Source organism: Desmodus rotundus, chromosome 4, assembly GCF_022682495.2.
Source record: "Desmodus rotundus isolate HL8 chromosome 4, HLdesRot8A.1, whole genome shotgun sequence".
NCBI classification, from domain to species: Eukaryota; Metazoa; Chordata; class Mammalia; order Chiroptera; family Phyllostomidae; genus Desmodus; species Desmodus rotundus.
Window position 1 is genome coordinate 181044830 of NC_071390.1, and position 6864 is coordinate 181051693.

The following is a 6864-nucleotide window of genomic DNA, read 5'->3' on the forward strand; positions in this document are numbered from 1 at the left end:
TGGAGACGCCCCCGGGGCGCACAACCTCTTGCCCTCCGCACGCAATGCCGTTGGCGTTTCGTGAGCAGCGACACGGCCCTCGGAGGCCCCTGGCGGCCCCTGGCGGCCCGACAAAGCCGCGTTCGCACTCGCCAGCAGCGCGCGCGCAGGGGCCCCACGCCCACCGTTCGCGGAAACCATCTGCCTGGTGGATCTGCAAAAGCCTTTCCGCGGCCATCGGCACATTTGCGTGGGACTAACCAGAACGGCGGCCGCGGCGGGAAGGAGCAGGTTTCACAGCAGCAGCTGAACCTCCTCGTTCTGCCCCCCTCCTTCCCCCCCCCCCCCCGCCCCCGCGCGAGGACTTCCCAGAACCGCAGGGTGAGCACACTTCCTTTCACTTCGGTGCCCTGCGGGTTTTAAAAGGACAGTGTGTAAATCAGCTTGTCTAATAACCGTGACACCCACGCGCGTGAGCGGAGTTGCCAGGAGCTGACTTCCAAAGATTATTTCAGTTTCCAGGGCAACGAGGTTTACAGCCCGATCGATTTGGCTTTGGGGGCGCAAGTGAGCCGGGCGTGGGGGCGGGGCGCTGCAGGCGGCTGTGTGGCCGGAGAACCCACACCGAGCTGGCGGCGGCAGCAGGGGAGCATTTCTCCGAGCACTGACCTCTCTCTCCTCCCCAGTCCCCTAACCTTTCACAGGGCACTTCCCCCCCACCCACCTCCCTCTTCCGCACAGTCGCCCTGCCTCTCCCTGCCACGCACGAGCCTGCCTGTGCGGCTCCTTCAGTCTGCAGCAGGTTCCCCTTGCCACATCCTTGCTGACGAGTAACTAACTTCCGTGGGCTCTGGACGCTAGCGAGAGCTTGGCGTGGGCCGCTTACTCCATCAGTGCCTGTCGCCTCGTCATCCTCGCAGAGGCTCCCCTGAATGCCCGCCCTGTGCACACCTGCCTGCCTGCACCCCCTGCACCTCCCCACCTCCCTTCCCCTCAGTAATGCCCTGGCCTCAGTCGCTGGCAGAGCCTCCTCCCACCAGACAGGGTCTCCCTGGGGGTCCAAACTTCTGTGTCCCCACCAGGTTGAGGACTCAGAGTGGGCGGGGTCCATCTCCAGCTCACCCCCTACCAGGCCTTCGCCCAGCCTGGGCCGCACAGAGTGCATGGCGGCCCGCAGCCAACCCTGGGTCACTCTGTCCTGTGGCAGAGTCTAAATGTCAGCCTGCTTCTTCTCCCAGGGAGCACAGGCCAGGCCCAAAGGCACCACCTGGAGTTGAGGTGAGGGAGCGTGAGGAGGGAGAGCAAAGGCCCTGGGGACAGAGGTGGGGCTTGAGGAAGGTTGGAGCCGAGAGTGGCCAGCAGCTGCCCATCAGGAGCATCTTGAGCTGGGCCAGTGTGGGCTTCATCTGAGGATGGGGAGAGCCTGGGAGGGCAGGGGGTTCTGGGAGTGAGTTTCACACGCAGCACTGCCACCGCGCCCTGTGGGCTGGGGCGGTGGAGGCCTGTGCAGGGTGGGGGTGGGGGTGCAGGTGGTCTCCCACACCATCACACTGCTCGTCCTGTTGACTGAAGTCCTGGGTTAGCTGCTGCCCCCTGCAGCCAGGCACTCAGCAGAGAGTCGGCTGTCTCCCCCCCTCGAACGCCTGTGTCCACAGGAGGATGGGTGGCCGTGGGTGGGTCTAGGTCCTGTCATACGAGTGTCTGTTGGGACCCAGGGACCCTTAGCTGCCCCTCTCACCGCAAGGCCCTCTGCCGCTTCCACACTTCTAACCAGCGGTGTGCATGGAAACAACCCATGCACAGTTCGAAAGCTGATCCTATTGCTTTCTGGGGGAACCTTTCCCCAGCTCCCTGACCGAGGCCTCTTCCCTCCAAAGCACCTGCAGCAGGCTGCCCCGCCCCGGCCCCAGGGACCTCAGACAGGTGAGTCCACTGTCAGGTGCCTGGGCGGGTGTTCACGCCGGAAAGAATCTTCATCCTAGTGAAAAATGACTTTCTGCAGGTGGTTGGGTAAAGAGGAGTTACTTTAGAAACTGCAGAGGCCACCGCGTGCCACGCACATTTCCAGGCCCCTCCAAGCACCACCAGGTGGGATATGTCGCCGCCCTTCTGGAGAGGGACCTGGCCCGAGACGAGGGTTCTAACCCTGAGTTCACCCTCCCATGCTCTGGGTAAATGGGGTGGTGCACACACAGCACCTATACGGACGATGTCTTACAGAACTGCACCCCCGGAACCTGCATAACTTCATTAGCCAGTGTCACCCCCCGGAAATCCCGTAAATGAGTCAGGAAGCCGTCATGTGGCTTTCCTGATGAGGCAGGCAATGGTCACACGTCAACTGAAGACTGTTTTCCCTTCACATTTAAGTCACATTTTACTATTTATGCATCTGTCAGTGTTTAAAATCCCACCTCCCAGGTACTGGCTTCAGTTAATTTGGCTGATTGCAATTATTTTTTAAATACATTATTTATCTTTCAGTGTTATTCACCTTCATCTTTTTAACAGACTAAACACTCAGAATTTTCTTTATTACTAACTGTCAGCCCTGTGTTGTGCAGGAACGACCGATGTTGATCGTCACTCACCGGTGGGGCCTGTGCACGTCAGTGCCACCTGTGCGCAGGTGAGGATGAGTCCGACGACCCCTCTCACGACACCAGAGCCAGCGAGTTCTCGGGGACGTGAGAATGTGCTTTGTTGTTTAAAAGCCTTTGCCTTGTGAGATACAACAGAGCCACGGAAGCAAAGTCCATGAAACCTGCAGGTAGCAGCATGCTCAGAGGTGGGCGCCCCCATCACTCGACAGCAAAGCAGAAAACAGACCCTGGGAGGTGAGCCCGCAGCGCCCCCTGCCGGCCGGCGCGGGGTGGCGACCTCGTTCCCGGCCACTCCGGGTCTTTGTTTCCACGGCTCAGTTTGGTCGCTGGTCTTCCCAACTTCATCTGCTGGGACTCGGAGCCAGGCGGTGCTGTGCCGGCTGCTTCTCTCGACTCGACGTCTGTGGAATGTCTCCGTGTTGCTGGGCCGTCCGCAGGATTGTTTCCAGCCTGGGGACGTTACAAACAAAGCTGTTGAGAGCTTTCACACGCGTGTGCACACTCGCACCTGGCGTGCATTCGTAGGGTCCTCAGGAATATATGTACGTTCAGCGTTCTCTGTCCCTTTTCACTGAGGTGCCGTTTATGTCCTTGAGATAACAAGCTCTGCATTTAAGCGTACAAGTCAACGGCTGTAGACAGCTGTCCGTGTCGGGCTGAGTCTCCGGGCGGTCGTGACCGAGGACTGCCCCACCTCAGCCCAGACTGCCCCGCTCAGCTGTCCTCCGCGCCACCTGCCTTCTGCGGCCATAGTTTTCGCACAAAATTCCTACCCCTAGACCCGTAGAGTTCGCAGCCGTTAGGTCTGGCTGCTTTTACTTGGTATAGCGCTCTGTTTTCAATCGCTGCATTTTACTGCTGGGCAGAATTGCACCAGGATGAGTCTATCCACTCACAAAAACACGGACATTGCCGTCTTCCCCCCTTGGGGCTGTGAATAAAGCTGCCATGAACACTCAGGGGCAAAGCCTTTGTGAACATAAGTTGCAGTTTATATGCTTAGAAGTGGGATTGCTGGGCTGTACCAAAGTTATCCCTAACTCCGCAAGACCGTGGCGGACCTCCTGAGTAGCAGCACCCACCGCCTGTGGGACTGTGCCCCTCGCCCCGCTCCTGGGACCGCCAGCCATGTTCCCACCCTGTCGGCCGCTCTGTGCCAGGAACTGGACTCCCTGTGGTTCCCATCTGCGTTACCCTGGCAACTCCTGACGCCGGTGTTTTCCCACATCTTCTTTGGAGAAGTATTTGTTCCTGAGGGTTTCTAAGAAGGTAATAAGTTTCTGGCCTTTCATCCATCCTTTCCAGTAAACTGTCTTTCCAAATCTTTCACTGATTTTTAAAAATGGGGTTGCCTTCATGTAATTGAGTTGTAAGACGTCTGTATATAAATCTAGATACAAATTGCTTTATCAGACAAATGTTTTGCAAATATTTTCTCTCAGTCTTCGATTTGCCTTTTTATCTTATTATCAGTATCTTTTAAAAAGCAAAACTTACAATCTTGATGGAGTCCAATTTACTACTTTTAAAAAATAAAATTTATTTATTTTTAGAGAGAGGGGAAGGGACGGGGAAAGGGAGGGAGAGAAACATCAGTGTGTGGTTGCCTTTCGTGTGCCCCCTTCTGGGGACCTGGCCCGCAACCCAGGCACGTGCCCTGACTGGGAATCAAACAGGCCACCCTTTGGCTCACAGGCGGGCACTCAATCCACTGAGCCACCCAGCCAGGGCCAATTTACTACTTCTTTATTTTATGGTTTTTGTACCTAGAAAACACTTGCCTAAACCAAGGTTACCAATACTATCTCCTGTTCTCTAAGGAGTTTGTAGGGTTAGTTCTCATGCATTTATCTGTGACCCACTTTGAGCCAATTTGTGTGTGTGGTATGAAAGCGATGGCCAATGTTTTCATTTTCACACGTGATGTCCGGTTGTTCCAGCACTTTGCTGAAAACAGGTGCCTCTGCCGTCGAACCACCTGGGCCCCTTTACTGAAGATCAGTCACCTGTGAGACGTGGGCCTGTGTCTGCCCCTCGAGTCTGCCCGCTGGGCACACACCCCTGTCCTCACTGCAGCTCCACAGTCAGTCTTGAAATCACGGGGGGAGTCCTCCAACTTTTTTGCCTCCAAGTTGTTCTGGCTACTCTAGACCCTTTGCACGTCCATGTACACAATGGCACCAGCTTGTCGCTGTCCACAACGGAAAGGCCGGTGAAGGTCTCGGCTGGGACCGTACGGAATGTGGGTTCGTTTGTGCCAGACACGTTGGCGGCATTGGGTGTTCTGACCCACGAACGTGAAGTGTTGCTGGCGCGTGTGTTTAGGTCTTCATTAACGCCCCCAATACTTTATAGTTTTCAGTAAATAGGTCTCGCACATGTTTTTTCCAATTTACCTGTAAGTGTTTCGTGTATTTGATGCTTCTGTATATGTTACTTTAAATTTTTCATTGTCCAATTGCTTGTTACCAGTATGTGACGACACAATCGATTTATTTTAATTAAAAACTTTATCTCAAGACGGGTGAAGACGCACACAGCGGAAGATGGAACGTACACGGGTCCCTTTCTGTGGTTCAGCGGTGACTCATCAGGACACCAAGCAGCCCGCACCCACAGCCAGGACTCCAGCACGGTCCCCGGAGGGACTCCACATCACTTGCATACACTTGATTTTTAAAAATCGCCTTTTTGCCTTACGACGACCTTGCTCATTCCACTCAAGTGCTGGCGGCTACTTTTGTAGCTTCCTTACCATGTCGCGCCCAACGTCACAGGAAAGGAGAAAACGCTCGCAGCTTCCTCCCCCACCAGCGTGGTTCTACATCCTTCTCTCCCCAAGACCGTGGCGCCCACAGCAGTGGGCAGAGTGGTCTCAGGGGATCCTTGGGTCTCCCGCCCTCAAGTGTGACGGGAGCTGTAGGTCTCTGGCAAACAACTTGTGGCAGGCTGTGTCTGTTTCTGGTCTCGGAGAGTTCTCCCCCGACTGCGTGGACTTGGTCTACGTTATTTCTGTTGTTCTGCTGAGGTTATTGACGGCTTTTCTTTCTCAGTCGTCCATGTGCTGGCTGACGTTCGTTTGCTGAGTTGGGGGTGCCCACCTGAGCTGAGTCCCACATGGTCCCTGTGTGCGTGCAGTGCCGCTGTCTGTGACCGGGACCCACGCTGCAGCCCCAGGGCCCAGGAGCAGGGTCCAGCTCTGCCCACACAGACACGTGCCAGCTGGTCCGCTGGGGTGGCTTCCTGGGGATTAGCGGGTAGACGCCCCCAACCCCGCCTGTGGCGCTGCAGGAGGACCTGCCCCTCCCTGCGTGGGGCAGATGGGCGTGGGCTGTGGGCCGTGGGCCATCCAGGAGCACCTGCAGGAGGGAAGGACCAGGCTGCTCGCGCAGTTTGAGGGGGTGGGAGGACCATGGGCTCTGCCCTGTGTCTGTGTTACTGAGGGACCTTGTTTTCCGTTTTCTCCACGTGGCGTTTCTGCCCCGTTTTAGTGGGTTTGGGGGCTGATGGTGTAAAATGGGGGGGGCGGTCCCCCCTCCACCTGCTGTAAGAGGCCGCACAGCTGGCGGCGGTGCCTCCTCAGGTGTCTGACAGAGCTCACCTGAGAGCCTGCCCAGGGCTAAGGCATTTTTTCTGGGGTGATTGTGACAGTTTAATGTTTAAACACGTATAAGGACGTTTGAGGGGGGTTTCTGGAGTGAGTGGTGTCCTTCGAGGAATTTGTCCTTCGAGGAATTTGTCCGCTACGCTTTTTAGATTTGCTGGCATGGAGTTGTCCCTGCTATTCCCTATAGGTCGATACTTTCATTGTGTGAAAAATATTCCTTAATAAAGCTGAAACAATAAAACAGTTTTTAAAACCTTCTCATTCTTTTTATGTCTCTAGGATCTATAGTGAAATGCCCTCTTTCATTTCTGGTATTGGTGATCTGTGTGCTTTTTCTTGATAAATTTGGCTATAGGTTTATCAATATTTCTGATCATTAAAAAAGTAGTGTTTGGGTTTATCATTTTCTTTATTCTCTGTTTTCCATTTCATTGATTTCTGCTCTTTATTGTTCCCCTTTTCTCTGCTTACTTTGGCTTTAGTTTGCTCTTTTTCTGGTTCTATTTGAGACATTTCTTCTTATGTAATCGCTTAATGCTATAAACATTGTTTAGTGGCTTAAAATAACAATAAGTAAATTAAATCCCTTAGTGTGAACTTGAATTCATAAAAGAAAAATTCACTTTTTGTTTATACGCCCCCCTCAACTTTCTCAGGTGCTATGTGGTGGCAGAT

At 54.5% G+C, this 6864-nt stretch overlaps 1 long non-coding RNA gene across 2 annotated transcripts; it reads left to right on the top strand.

The window, feature by feature from the left end:
• Positions 1–1063: 1063 nt before the first annotated feature.
• Positions 1064–6411, top strand: LOC123478044 (uncharacterized). Of its 2 annotated transcripts, XR_008426767.1 has the most exons (4): positions 1064–1257; positions 1857–1902; positions 1982–2067; positions 2544–6411. It is a non-coding gene; the product is annotated as an uncharacterized lncRNA (long non-coding RNA). The 2 variants fall into 2 exon arrangements; XR_006653146.2 differs by lacking the exon at positions 1064–1257 and having other exon boundaries at positions 1708–1902.
• The last annotated feature ends 453 nt before the right edge of the window (positions 6412–6864 follow it).